This window comes from Mugil cephalus, chromosome 6 (assembly GCF_022458985.1).
Source record: "Mugil cephalus isolate CIBA_MC_2020 chromosome 6, CIBA_Mcephalus_1.1, whole genome shotgun sequence".
In the NCBI taxonomy this organism is placed as follows: Eukaryota; Metazoa; Chordata; class Actinopteri; order Mugiliformes; family Mugilidae; genus Mugil; species Mugil cephalus.
In genome coordinates this window covers 27,211,173-27,226,002 of record NC_061775.1, presented here as the reverse complement: position 1 = coordinate 27,226,002, position 14,830 = coordinate 27,211,173, and the positions used below count along the sequence as shown (strand labels likewise).

General features: G+C 42.5%; 1 pseudogene; it reads right to left on the bottom strand.

The window, feature by feature from the left end:
• Nucleotides 1–1,113: 1,113 nt before the first annotated feature.
• LOC125009212 lies at nt 1,114–9,782 on the bottom strand (annotated as a pseudogene).
• Nucleotides 9,783–14,830: the final 5,048 nt, after the last annotated feature.

Sequence of the window (14,830 nt, the reverse complement as noted above, 5' to 3'; positions counted from 1 at the left end):
CATCAATACTGTGCATTGCAGATATGTGTAGCATACATAACTCTGCCATGTTGTAGCATAGGATTATGTAGCCAACTTTGGACAATAAAACGTTCTCTAGTACGACACTTATATAATTTAGAGACATAGAGACTATTGTATATGCTTTTATATGATTTATTTACCGTTACAGTTTACTATTAAGATCGTAATTGATACCAGTTAACTTGTAAAAACAAAACCGTTTTAAACTGAGTACTTGATTTTATTTTCCATAGTGCTGCAAAGTTGTCACGGCCCTTTAGGGTCTTTCAGGGCCTCTGCTGAGCATTTACCTGTGTGTGTCTCTCTCTCCTCAGGGCCTGAGCTGATTGGTGATTAGTGCAATTCCGTACAGCTGGCCAGTGCTGTGAGGTGGTATTTAGAAGCTCTGTCTCTCTTCCAGTTGGTCCCTCGCTCCCTGAAGACAGCAGCACATTTTTGGGTCTGTTGGCATTACCTTTGTGTTCTTAAGTTTTGCACCATACAACACACTCGCAGCACATTTTCCATCTACAACAGCACAACGCTACTGACAAGTGATTGCCACGCCTCACATTTATTCCTTTGTTGCATATTCAGTTTAGCTCTTGGATTAGTTTGATAAATTAAATGTTTGTTTGGTAAACCTTTAAAACTGTGTGCTTCATGCTTTTGGCATGGCCCTCGTCAGGGCCAGGTTGTGTCAAAGTGCATAGTGCCAAGATATCATTGTCACAAAGGAAAATATGAAGAAAGAAAGATTCATGTGTTTAAATGGAGTATTACATTTTTACAATTTGCAGCAAAATCTTTAAATATTTAATATTTAAATCCACTATAAACTAATATGGGAAAAAAAGGAAGCAGTATCTCTTAAACCCCACGGAGACTGCATTCTTATTTTTAACTGACTTTAGGACTAACAACTGAAGACATCATACAGAAGTCTTGCCGGAGGTTTCAAAGGTGCTTTATACCCGATTCTTTTTTTTTTTTGTTTCCATCAAGCAGCAGGTTGACCATGCCCAGCTTGATACAATATGCATCACTGGTGGTGCACGTTGTAGTTGTATTTGTAGTAAAAATATTACACAGACTGGTTCTACAACAGGTTTATCCACTGCTGATGGAGCCAACACGTGTCATGAAAGCTACTGAACCCAGGCTGGTAGCAGCTGCACAGAGGTTTGAAGATGCACATCAGCAGGAGAGCAGAGGCCTGTATCACGAAGCAGGATTACGGGCTTTGCGAGGTAACTTCAGGGTTAACCCTGGGTTTCTGCTATCACAAACCTGGATTCATTCTTATCAAGGTAAGTTACCATGGTAACTTACTGTAACTTACTTAGGTTACAGTACCATAGTAACTTACTCTGAACGGCTAACCTACTACGGGTCAGGGTAACTTTCAGGATTTATCTGAATCTGATGAAAGGCTCCACCCACCGGCCAATCAGCTGTTCAGGAAAGAATCACGTTACCTCACTGAATACCCGATTGAGACTGGAGCCCTAATTGAGAGACGAGTGTTAGAGCGTAAACGCATCTTCCAGGAGATAACCTCAGAAAGAAGAGGGTATTTTAGCCATTTGTCCCTGCTAAGCTCAGAATCAGGATCATTTCCATCAGGTTAACAACTTGATGTATTGATATGATGTAATTGTGGCATCAGCTTCCAGCTTTATTGTAGCCCAGGTAACATTATAGAATTAAGAAATCCAACTCCCCAGATGAAATGATGTTTTTGTGCTTGGTTTTTTATCTGCCCCCACATTCTTTTTACTCCAGAGGGGTTACATCTGGGGGAATGACACTAATTGTCATACACACGATTCATATGTGCAGCACAGAGATTGGGATTCATGGCTGCACTAAATGTTAACTAATTGAGCCATTGATGTGTATTTTACACATTTATGTAATCTGCAAGCCTTTGCCATGCCATTTGGCGTCTCGTTGAGGCAGCCGTGGTGTTTGACTTTTCGTTGAGATTTACTTTCTCTTCTTCATATTTGATCAGAATCAGTCTTTGCTCCTTTTTGCTGGCGGATCAGCCTCATGATTGTGGTTGCTCCGTTGCCTTGGAACCCGCCCTTATACGTGCGTGTTTACCGATTCACAACAAGACAAACCTGGGATGAGTTACTGAGTTGATAACCAGCTCCGTGATACCGCTTATCCAGATTGTCATTGTTCCGGATAGGTTCAACTGGATAGGTTGGGAGTAATCCCAGGTAAGTTGAGCTCGCTTAATGATACAGGCCTCTGGTGGAGCCACTGTGGAAGAAGAAGTTGGATCAATGTTAAACTCTGCGCTCTAAAATTCACCCAATTGATTCTGTTTAGATTTTGTCACATTTTTATGCCTTAGGATTAGTACAACACTTTATATACAGCACAGGTGAGCTCAAGGATTGGGTGTGTTACTCGGTGACCCTCCTTCTTTGTGAAATGATTGTTTCAGCACGCAAGCACACCCAATCTCATGAATGATGCTATTTATAAACATTTACTCATCCAGGAATTCACCCATCCATATTCTAAGCCGGGGAGACTCTTCAGAGGTCACCAGTCAGGGCAAAAGATCAAGAAAACATTTCAAACTTACACCTATGACCAATTTAGAATCTCTTGACAGACAGACAGACCCCACCCAGCCAGTAGGTTTGAAATCAGATTTCTTGTTTTAAAATATATGTATGTTCATTTGTCTGCCTCTATGTGTGCTAGAGTGCAATACACAAATGCTCTGCTGGCGAAGATTTACCCAGGCATCAGTGACAGTTGTGGTAGGTGTAAGCAGTCACCCGTCAGTATCAGCAGTCTCTGCGTAAGATTAAGCTTTCTCTTAAGAACGTTTTCTTTTAATAGCATTTGAATCTAATAGTGTAAGTGGAAAGGACTTATATACAGTCTTTTAACACTGAGGTAAGACATATTCGCAGTGCAGATGTGATCGTAGTCACGGTGTTGAAGGATAATGCCGATTATGTGACTTTCTTTTTTGTTTTGTTTTTGCACATAATCCACGCCTTAAGGGCGGGGGTGTTTGGTGCGCGCTGCTGCTTGTCTCTTCCTGGTCTCTCCTCCCTTGGCCCCAGAGCATCTGAGCGCAAATCATACTCGGGAGGACGAAGAGGAGGACATTGTCTAAGAAGGGGAGAGAAGCAGGTACCTCTGTCTCGAGCACATGTCTGCAACAAAGCCAGAGACCAGATTGTCTTTTAATTTGATCTTTCTTTCCCTTTAAACAGGTGGCCTATTTCATTTCCTATGAGTTATTACATCTTAATAGGCGTTATCATTTTAGTCTGTGTTGCAGATGACTGGTCGTGTTTTCGATTTTTGCACTCACCTGCCTTTTTTTTTTTTTTTTTTTTTTTTTAGTTCTTTGAGCTAGGTTTGATTTTTACCCTGCTCTCTTTAAGTTTAAATAAAATCATGCATTATTTGAAACCCCCAAACTGTGTTCTGGTGTCCTTTTTATTTAAGTCTTTTTCGAGCCAGCCTTGAATCGAATACTGCAACAGCCTTGGTGAGAAGATCTATTTATTTCTTCATCATGCAACACCCTGTGATTATGTCTTTGTTCTGACTGTGAGTGAAACTGTAATGGGCTTGGTCATGTTTTTATTTCTGTCTTTTGTCTTCCTGTTGACAAACTGACAGCTCTGATTGGGCATCATTTGGGCAACAACTGTCTACACCTGCTGTTGTTAAATTGACGCCACAGCCGCCCTCTGTTTCTTTTAATACCACACAGTAACGCCTGGTTCATAGTCAACGCAAGTGACGTATGTCTGTTCATAGTGTGAACTGTGGACGCAAGACGCGGCACACTGCTCACACACCAGGGGGTAGCAACGGAACCGTTTATTTTGATGCTATAATCCTTATAAAAGGGCTCTCGAAAAAATGCTAAGGAAAACTACTATGGAAGATTTTGATTTATTTAAAGTTGTATTTAGTTTTTGTCGTTATTTATAAATAAGTGAGAAAGAGGCAGAGAAAAGTTTTACTTCCACTTACTCATTTCCGGACACTAAGCGTTTTTTTTTTCTTTTTTTTTTTTTTATGTGTCAATTCAATGTCTCAAAATTCAAAATCAAAATGACACAACAAAAAAGACATTATTTTCTTCTTAATCACAGAAAATTTCATTATCAGTGATGAAGACAAAACACACAACAAGACTGTCACTATCACTAAAATAATAATAAAATCAGAATCAGGTTAATTATGGAATAATAGTTGTCATGCACATTGTTTCTCTACTGAATATTTACATTTAATCCCCTTCAGGACACTAAAGACATCAGGGAGGGGTGAACCCGTCCTGAGCTTCAAAGAAAAGGTTCTTTCTGTGGGTTTCAAAAGTACGGGATATTCATGTTTTTAATGGACTATGAACAGAAGAAGTCCAAGCAGCAGGTGGATCACACCTAACTTCATACAATGTGCACCACTGGTGGTGGTTGTAGTTGTGGCAGCAGTTGTTGTTGTTGTGGTAGTAGTTGGTGCAGTGGTTGTTGTGGTAGTAGTTGGTGCAGCAGTTGTGGTTGTTGTAGTTGTAGTTGGTGCAGCAGTTGTGGTTGTTGTAGTTGTAGTTGGTGCAGCGGTTGTGGTTGGTGGAGCAGTTGTGGTTGTGGTTGGTGCAGCAGTTGTGGTTGTTGATTGTGGGTTGTAGTTGGTGCAGCGGTTGTGGTTGGTGCAGCAGTTGTTGTTGTAGTTGGTGCAGCAGTTGTTGTGGTTGGTGGAGCAGTTGATGTCGTGGTTGGTGCAGCAGTTGTTGTTCTGGTTGGTGCAGTTGTGGATGTGGTTGGTGGAGCAGTTGTGGTCGTGGTTGGTGGAGCAGTTGTGGTCGTGGTTGGTGGAGCATTGTTGTGTTGTGCAGTTGTGGTGTGGTTGGTGCAGCATTGTTGTGTGTCAGCGTTGTGTTGGTTTAGTGGTGCAGCTTTTTGTGTTGTGGCAGTGTTGTGTAGTGGGCAGTTGTGGTTGTGGTTGGTGGAGCAGTTGTGGTCGTGGTTGGTGCAGCAGTTGTTGTAGTTGGTGCAGCAGTTGTTGTGGTTGGTGCAGCAGTTGTTGTGGTTGGTGCAGCAGTTGTTGTTGTGGTTGGTGCAGCGGTTGTGGTTGTAGTTGGTGCAGTTGTGGATGTGGTCGGTGGAGCAGTTGTGGTCGTGGTTGGTGGAGCAGTTGTCGTCGTGGTTGGTGGAGCAGTTGTCGTTGTGGTTGGTGCAGCAGTTGTCGTTGTGGTTGGTGCAGCAGTTGTTGTGGTTGGTGGAGCAGTTGTTGTTGTGGTCGGTGCAGCAGTTGTAGTTGTGGTCGGTGGAGCAGTTGTGGTCGTGGTTGGTGGAGCAGTTGTCGTGGTTGGTGGGCATTGTCGTTGGTTGTGCAGCAGTTGTTGTTGTCGTTGGTTGTCAGCAGTTTTGTGTGTTGGTGGAGTTGTTGAGTGTCGAGTTGGTTGGTGAGCGTGTGTTTGGTTGGTAGCAGTTGTGGTCGTGGTTGGTGCAGCATTTTGTTGTATTTGGGTGCAGCTTGTGTGGTTGGTGCAGCAGTTGTGGTCGTGGTTGGGCAGCAGTTTGTTGTAGTTGTGCGCAGTTGTGTGGTGGGCAGCAGTTGTTGTTTGTTGGTGCAGCGGTTGGTTAGTTGTGCATTGTGGTGTGGTTGTGGAGCATGTTGTGGTTGGTGGAGCAGTTGTGTTGTGTTGGGGCAGCAGTTGGTCTTGTGTTGGTGCAGCATTGTGGTCTGGTGTGCAGCAGTTGTTGTGGTTGGTGAGCAGTGTTGTGCGTTGTGTTGGTGGCAGCGTTGTGTTGTAGTTGGTGCAGCGTTGTGGTCGTGGTTGGTGAGCAGTTGTGTGTGGTTGGTGAGCAGTTTGTTGTGGTTGGTGCAGCAGTTGTGTTGTGGTTGGTGAGCAGGGGTTGGTGCTGTTGTAGTTGGTGCAGCATGTTGTTGTGGTTGTGAGTGTGGTGGAGCAGTTGTGGTCGTGGTTGGTGCAGCAGTTGTTGTTGTAGTTGGTGGAGCAGTTGTGGTTGTGGTTGGTGCATCAGTTGTTGTTGTGGTTGGTGGAGCAGTTGCGGTTGTAGTTGGTGGAGCAGTTGTGGTCGTGGTTGGTGCAGCAGTTGTTGTTGTGGTTGGTGGAGCAGTTGTTGTTGTAGTTGGGCAGTTTGTGTGGTGGTCTGTTGTGTGGGAGCAGTTGTGTTGTAGTTGGGCAGCAGTTGTTGTGGTGGTGGCCATTGTTGTGTGTTGGTGAGCAGTTTGTTGTGTTGTGCAGCAGTTGTTGTGGGTTGGTGCAGCGTTGGAGTTGAGCAGTTGTGTCGTGGTTGGTGCAGCGTTGTTGTTGTATTGTGGAGCAGTTGTGGTTGTGGTTGGTGCATCAGTTGTGTTGTGGGTGGAGCATTGGGTTGGTTGGTGAGCATTGCGTTGTAGTTGGTGCAGTTGTGGTCGTGGTTGGTGCAGCAGTTGTTGTTGTGGTTGGTGGAGCAGTTGTTGTTGTAGTTGGAGCAGTTGTGGTCGTGGTTGGTGCAGCAGTTGTTGTGGTTGGTGGAGCAGTTGTTGTTGTAGTTGGGGCAGCAGTTGTTGTGGTTGTGACCAGTTGTTGTTGTAGTTGGTGGAGCAGTTGTTGTTGTAGTTGGTGCAGCAGTTGTTGTGGTTGGTGGAGCAGTTGTGGTCGTGGTTGGTGGAGCAGTTGTGGTCGTGGTTGGTGGAGCAGTTGTTGTTGTGGTTGGTGCAGCAGTTGTTGTTGTAGTTGGTGCAGTTGTGGTCGTGGTTGGTGGAGCAGTTGTGGTCGTGGTTGGTGAGCAGTTGTGTGTTGGCGTTGTGTTGTGGTGGTCAGCAGTTGTTGTTGAGTTGGTTGGGGTTGTTGTGGTTGGTCAAGTTGTTTTTGGATTTTGTTGGGAGCATGTTGTGTGTGTGGAGCAGTTGTTGTTGTGGTTGGTGCACGTTGTTTGGTGGAGCAGTTTGTTGGGGTGTGTTGGGGCAGTTGTTGTTGGATAGGGTGGTGGAGCTGTTGGGTGGTTTGTGGTTGGTTGCACAGTTGTTGTTTGGGTTTGTGGAGCGTAGTTGTGTTGTAGTTTTGTGGAGCAGTTGCTGGTTGTAGTTGGTGCATTGTTGTGCGTTTTTGGTTTTGGTTGAGCGTTGTGTTTGTGTTTGGTGGAGCAGGGGTTGGGTGTTTGTGTTGGGCAGTTGTTGGTTTGTGTTGGTGGCAGGTTGTTTGTGGTTGGTGGGCAGTTGTGTTGTGGTTGGGGAGCAGTTGTTGTGGTTGGTGACAGTTGTTTGTTTGTAGGGTTTGTGGGGAGCAGTTGTTGTTGTGTTGGTGCAGCAGTTGTTGTTGTGTTGGTGCAGCTTTTGTTGTAGTTGAGCAGTTGTGGTGTGGTTGGTGCGCGTTGTTGTTGATTGTGGCTTGGTTGTGGGTTGTGGTTGGTGCACAGTTGTTTGTATGGGTTGGTTGGTGGGCATTGGGTTGTAGTTGGTGGAGCAGTTGCGGTTGTAGTTGGTGCAGTTGTGGTCGTGGTTGGTGCAGCAGTTGTTGTTGTGGTTGGTGGAGCAGTTGTTGTTGTAGTTGGAGCAGTTGTGGTCGTGGTTGGTGCAGCAGTTGTTGTGGTTGGTGGAGCAGTTGTTGTTGTAGTTGGGGCAGCAGTTGTTGTGGTTGGTGGACCAGTTGTTGTTGTAGTTGGTGGAGCAGTTGTTGTTGTAGTTGGTGCAGCAGTTGTTGTGGTTGGTGGAGCGGTTGTGGTCGTGGTTGGTGGAGCAGTTGTGGTCGTGGTTGGTGGAGCAGTTGTTGTTGTGGTTGGTGCAGCAGTTGTTGTTGTAGTTGGTGCAGTTGTGGTCGTGGTTGGTGGAGCAGTTGTTGTTGTGGTTGGTGCAGCAGTTGTGGTTGTGGTTGGTGCAGTTGTGGTTGTTGTTGGTGCAGCAGTTGTGGTCGTGGTTGGTGGAGCATGTTGTTGAGAGATGTCAATGCTGATGGAGCCACATTTGCATGAAAGGTATTGAACCAGGCTGCCAGCAGCTCACAGAGGTTTTGAAGATGAAGCAGCAGATTGTTGTTGTGGTTGGTGCAGCAGTTGTGGTTTGGTTGTGCGTTGATAGTTGTTCTGGTGCAGCAGTTTGAAGTGTTTGGTGACATTGGTCGGTGGTTGATGAGCAGACTGGTCCAATGCTGATGGAGCCAACATTTGCCATGAAAGGTATTGAACCCAGGCTGCCAGCAGCTTCACAGAGGTTTGAAGATGCACAGCCAAGAGCAGGAAAACTGTTGGAGCCACTGGTCACTGTGGAAGTAAAAGAGTGGAACATATGAAGTCTGTGCTTTTGACTCACAGATTTCAACTAAGTCTTTTCATGAAATACAGTGTGTAAATCACTGGCTGCAGGTTGTTTTTGTGTGTAGTGACACATTAGTTCATAACTAATGACCACTTCCATCTGCATCCAACTGTGAAGGTGGATTTTGACACAGGTCAAACTGGCTTTCAGTTTGAGAGAAGAGCTAATCTCTGCTTTCAAGTAGATAGACAACTTATAAAATGTCTGGATAAATGTCTTCATGCCAGACTCCATTTTACTGTTATTATGTAACACTTGGAAGATTAATAGGTGCGTAAAAAATTGTGATGATTAAAATTTGAAAGAAGTAGTTTGTTTGTAATGCTATATAATATGCTGTAAATATGCTATGCTATAAATATAAATGCTATAATAATAAAGATTTTAATTTTGTTAATCTCTAGTATTTAAAATAACCACTTACATATTGCTTGAAAGCATGTGTCCTCCGTCCCCTTACACTGTAATGGTGTCGTGCATTCAGAGGTTGTACAAGAATTACACTGGAGGCTGTTATCTGCCGGAGTAGGAGGAACTGAAACAAGAGAACAGAAAAAAATATCAAAGGGTTAAGATATCAATAATATGAATGAAAATAATTATTCTTTCATGATTATCTCCTCTGAAATCAGCATCGATCCACCTGTACTCACAAGGTAGAAGTTTGTGAGTTACAGTTTATCTGTGTTGCAGCACACAGCAGATGCAAGTGCACTTGAACCACCCAAGTTGACTGAAAATGTCTGAGGTCCTGTGGCTGGACACAGGGAGGGTGAAGCACATGCTTTGTAGATTTGCGGGAATGTAGTTCCAGATGAAGTTGCTACAGAGACAAAGTCCAGGTTGTTAAGTGGTTTAACTTGACAGTACGTGAAATTGTTTTCACAGAAAATACAAAGATGACACTAGAGATAGTAGAGATCCTACCTTGAATGGAGGCTGTTATACACATCGTCTCTGAGGAACATGTTTGGGATACTGTGCTTGAACATGTCTGATCTGGGCAGGCTTGACACTGAAGAGCTTCAGCTGCAGTCAGGAGAGAAAACTTTCTGAAATGAATCCTACTTCACAAATATATAATCAAAAGTCTTCCATGGGCAGGAACTATTTTGTTCTTTTTTCACTTTTAGCTTGTATTAGAGTGAAAATCTTTAAATGGCCCATTTATATGGTTCTAAATATTCTACTATTTATAGATTATTATTATTATTATTATTATTATCAATAGTTGTCTGGTTCTAGCTGTTACATCTAAAAATCCTGTTGGAGATCAATAAAGATAAATACAATCTAGAATATTTGTTCTGGTTAATTAAAATTCATGTTGCTTTTCCATGTTAAAATTTTAAGGTTAAATCCTTTAGTAGATTAAGTATAGTAGCTGTGTTGTAAGAATAAACAGAATTACCTGTGCTGGAGATGGTCCAGAGGAGAATCAGAGAAAAGATCAGCTTCATGATGGAGAACAAGTCAGTGCTGTTGATTGTTTTTCCTTGATGGAGACACTGCAGCTGGTCACCTACACTCGTCTTTATATACTAGACCAGTGAATAGATTTACGTCTGATTCATACGTAGAACCCTTGTACGTTTGGGTGTGACTCCATATTTACAGCGTGATTGTACAAACTGACTTTCTTAGAAAGCCAACACACCCTTCTTCAACGTGGTCACTGTCCTCCTGTATAGATCAGTGTATCATCTTAACTTTTGATCTCCCATGTTGGAAAGCAGGAATAACCCATTTTTCAACTTAGCTGTCAGATCCCCAACAAAATAATAGAATACTGTCAATAAACAAAATTGATGAGTTTTGTTTTCATTCAACAAAACCGTTGCGAGACCGTCCAGTAATGTCAGTTTTAATCATTTACTTTGGACTTTTTTTAAACATTTTCATCTCAAATGTTCTTGAAGTTCTGTCATGAAATAAAAGCAAAATATTTTCCATTGATGCAAAAACCACTCATTGTGATGTGCGTGAGACATTTTTTCATGAGGGTGGAAATTAATTGTGTCTTTCTCTATAATTATCACACCCATGTACTTATTATTGTTCATCGTTGGCAATGTTGTAAATCTTGCAGGGTTGTTTTACACAGGAAGGATGCTGGAATGTCTTTTATTATATACATACATATATATATATTTTAAATGTCTTTAAGCGAATATTAATATGGTTAATATTCATATGATCTGGATACTGCTCCACAACAAAAGCCAAATAAGTTAAGTGAGCTACAAAGTACTGATTGTAACTAAAAAAATTATGTGGTCAAATATTAATTATTTTTACATTGTAAAGTAAGTCAGCATTAGTTTGCACACTTTAAACATGTGGAAACGTTAACAAGCCCCAGCATATTTGGCAGAATCAAAGAACAAAGTTGTTACTTTCTATGAAACTTAATGGTCCTCGAGGACGCTGAACAAACAAATAAATTGCTCCTTGACTGGCTGTCATTGAGTCAGGCTCGGATTCACCTGTGACTCTGATACTATATTTGCTGGTTGCTTTCACATGAAACCAGGAGTCTTAAAATATCTGTCAGCAGAGATTATGAACAGGATATTTTGGTTTTGCTTTTCTTTTTTTTTTTTTTGCCACGCCTGCTATGGAAGTGAAGCAATGACCTTTGTTATATTCTCCCTTTAATTACACGGCACTGAAAACCAAACACACCAACTTAGTTAAGCACATTGCCTTTAGACAATAACACTGTTAACTGCTATTTTCTGTGTCCAATGAAGTTACATACCATTAGTATCATAAAAGGTACCAATTATATTCTGTTTTTGTTGTGGGTTGTGGTCACTCCTTTCTCCTCCGTGTGTGGGTATGCATTTTAAAGACAAAGGTGGGGCATGCACTTAATAATAAATCAGTGAATCATTACGTATGTACGTACGTGCATAGTCTGTGCTGGAGCTGCTCCAGGTGACAGGTGGAGTGCCGGGGTGAGTTTTTTAGTTTTTTTGTTTCAAAGACTCTGCTGCATGTTGTGGTTCTCCTGGGTGGACGAAAGGTTTGCTTCCCTGCGTCTTTGGATCAGAGGACAGGGCCTCCACTTATGTTCAGAGTTCAGAATAACAATCCTTTTTGGAGGCCTTAGGACAGACACTGGATTGCGCCCCAAGTGGGGACTCCATTGTCCTGCTGGGGGATTCATGTGGACAATGACAGCTTGACCTGGAGGGGAGTGATTGGGATGAACGGTCTGTCTGATCTGAATCTGAGCAGTGTTCAGTTATTGGACTTCTGTGCGACTGACAGTCTGTCCATAACTAGCACCATGGTCCAACATAAGGTTGTTCATTGGTCCTCTTGGCATCATGACGGCCAGTGTTATAGGTCGATGATTGACTGAGTCTGATTCTTGTAAGTGTGACTCATTACCAGTGAGGATTGGACTCTGCCAGGGCTGTCCTTTGTCACCAGTCTTGTTCATAACCTTTATGGACAGACACAGTTGGGTACTGCAGGGCGTCGAGTTCAGTGGTCGGAGGATCTCGTCTCTGCTTTTTGCAGATGATATGGTCCTCTTAGCTTCATCGAGCTACAACCTCCAGCTCTTACTGGAGCGGTTAGCAGCCGAGTGTGAAGCAGCTGAGATGAAGATCAGCACCTCCAAATCGGATCTCGGATCTTGTTCAGTGGGAGATCGACAGGTGGATCTGAGCAGCATCTGCAGTGCAACTGCAACTGCAGGAACTCAGAGTAGAACCGCTGCTCCTCCACATCGAAAAGAGTCAGCTGACATGAATGACTCCTGGGCGCCTCCCACCGGAAGGAAGCCTCAGAATCAGCCCAGGACTCAATGGAGGGATTATACCTCCTGTATGGCCTGGGAGCCCCTGGAGTTTCCTCTGGAGGCGCTAGTGGAAGGGGCCAGGGAAAGGGCTGTCAGGACCTCCCTGCTGAAGCTGGGGATCCCACGACCCGGACCTGGATAAACAGAGGATAATGCAACGCAACGCAACCATTATGCACAAGCTCACAACAACAACAACAGCAACAAAAGCTCAAGTTACAATTCAAAGCACAGAAGTAACACATGTGCGATGATATAGACAAGTCCAAGACCAGGCAGCAGATAAAGGGTGGATGCAGTATTACACCCACCACAGGACAGCACAGGATTTGCACACAAGTTTTCAGAGTTGCTGTTCAAGACCAAAGTGTTGATGAACAATTACAGTTCATTTCCAATGAAAACCATGAAAATGAGAACTATGAAAACTAGTGAGAGTCTCTGTGCTGTGTCATCATATCAAACCCATTAAATCTGCAACAGTTTCAGTCTGAAATTTCAAATTAATTGAGGAGATAATTGGCTGATGGATGATGATTTTAATGATTTGAAACTTTTCACAGGTAATTTCACTACAGTGACCAGTTTAGAAAAAAAAATGACTGAAAAAAACACAATCACAGCTGTCATTAATTGAACTCAGTAAAATATGCGATATGAAGGCTCACTAGTCAGTTCAAAGTTCTATATCTCAATAACAGTAGTAGTTATAAAACATGTGACTTGGCTAATGTATTGTAGGCCTACGGCGCTAAAAGCAACAAGTAGAACCAGTTTCTGTGTTTTCCAGTTTTGCAGGAGTGATGTTTAGTATTCAGGCGCAGATGTCTTCCCTTTAAAACTGAAAGATAAGATAAGATAAGATAAGATAAGATAAGATAAGATAAGATAAGATAAGATAAGATAAGATAAGATAAGATAAGATAAGATGGGGCCATTCAGAGAATCTACAAATTCTGACACCTCATTTGATGGTTGCAATTCAAGGCTGTTTTTGCTTCAGTTACATTTTGACTTACTGTGGTCTCATTTTTCACTGTAATATGAAGCCCTGCTCATCTACAGGTCAGGACAAGCCCGGCTACAGGCTGAAATAACTCAAAAATGTCTGTACATGTACATCTATCTATCTATCTATCTATCTATCTATCTATCTATCTATCTATCTATCTATCTATCTATCTATCTATCTATCTATCTATCTGTCTATCTGTCTATCTGTCTGTCTGTCTGTCTGTCTGTCTGTCTGTCTGCAGTACTGTTTACACAAGCCCTCTCCCCCCTACAGCCACATACACACACGCACTTTTGCACATACACACAGATGCTCACAACTCCTCTCTTTTTCACACTCTCTCAGAGGTAAAAAGGTAAAAAGGGGTTGTTTATTCCCTGAAACAAGGCTGTTCATTGGTTCTGAGTGGCTCTGACCCAAAATAGTGAGCCTGTAAGCCCACGGCCAGAGTAGTTCATCAAACTGTTGAAGAGCCACCAGAATCATTTGTTTTTTTTTACAGAATTTAGCCAGACCAAATGATGTATTTTCTGAAAATTTTCAAAAATGACATTAGACTGAAAGTGATTTTGATGAAATTTCATGGATATTCTCCGGGATATTTAAATATGTTGCTGATGTTGCTTGTGAAACATTCAGGTACCCTCAGAAAACTTCATAATCTACGATTACGCCAGTATTTTCAGGTTTTCGATCGATGACATGGTTTGTAAATACGAATAATGTAAAAATAAGCCGGCGGGCACTGGGATTCAGAGCCTTGTGCCAATAGCAATTTCTGAAAGAAACTTTGCTGCCGCCCAACTCCACAGTTAACGCCACAGCCAAACAAACAAACAAATAAAGAATAAAAATCAGCACATAAAGACAAAAACGATAACAATAACAACGTAAAGGTAAAAATCACGGAGCTACTGGTGACATGCTGCAATCTTTCAGGCTCGTGTGCCTCTGTCGGGGCACCCACTTCACAACCCTACTCTCATACAACACTGGCAGATAACCAGCGGATAGAAATTGCTGTTCCGATGGCAAAGTCAGTGTCAAAAAAAGACTAGAAAAAATGTGAGTAACAAATTCGATCAAGTATCAAATTTTAACACCCCAAATGTGTCCCGGGTCAATTTGACCCGAGGGATACCAGAGGGTCCTAAAAGTGAAGAACATACAAGGGTTAAAAAACAACCATTTACCATTTTAGGATCATTTTAATGGATAAATCAGCATCATCCCACACACGTGACGTCTGTGCTTGGAGTTGTGACTTGAGCATTTTTGTTTTTGTTTTTGTTTTTGCGAGCTTGTGCGTAATGGTTCACTGCTATATTATTAAGTGCCACACCTCTTTCTGAAATGCATCCCGAGGCACATGAAGGAGAAAGGAGTGGTCATTACCCGTGACAAAAATAGAAAAGAAATGAGTCATATTACATAATGCAAGCCTTTTGTGATATGAATGGTATGTAACTTATAAACGGACACAGAAAATAGTTATTAACTGAGTCATAGTCTACACACAGTGTCCATATCTATGTCAGTATGTTTGGTTTTCAGTTCTGTGTAGTTAAATCAATGACATAACAAAGGCCATGGCATCAATTCCCCAGCAATGTGGCAATTTCGCCAGAAACAACACGGCAGCAAAGCAAAACAAAATAATCCTGTTTATAACTCTGCTG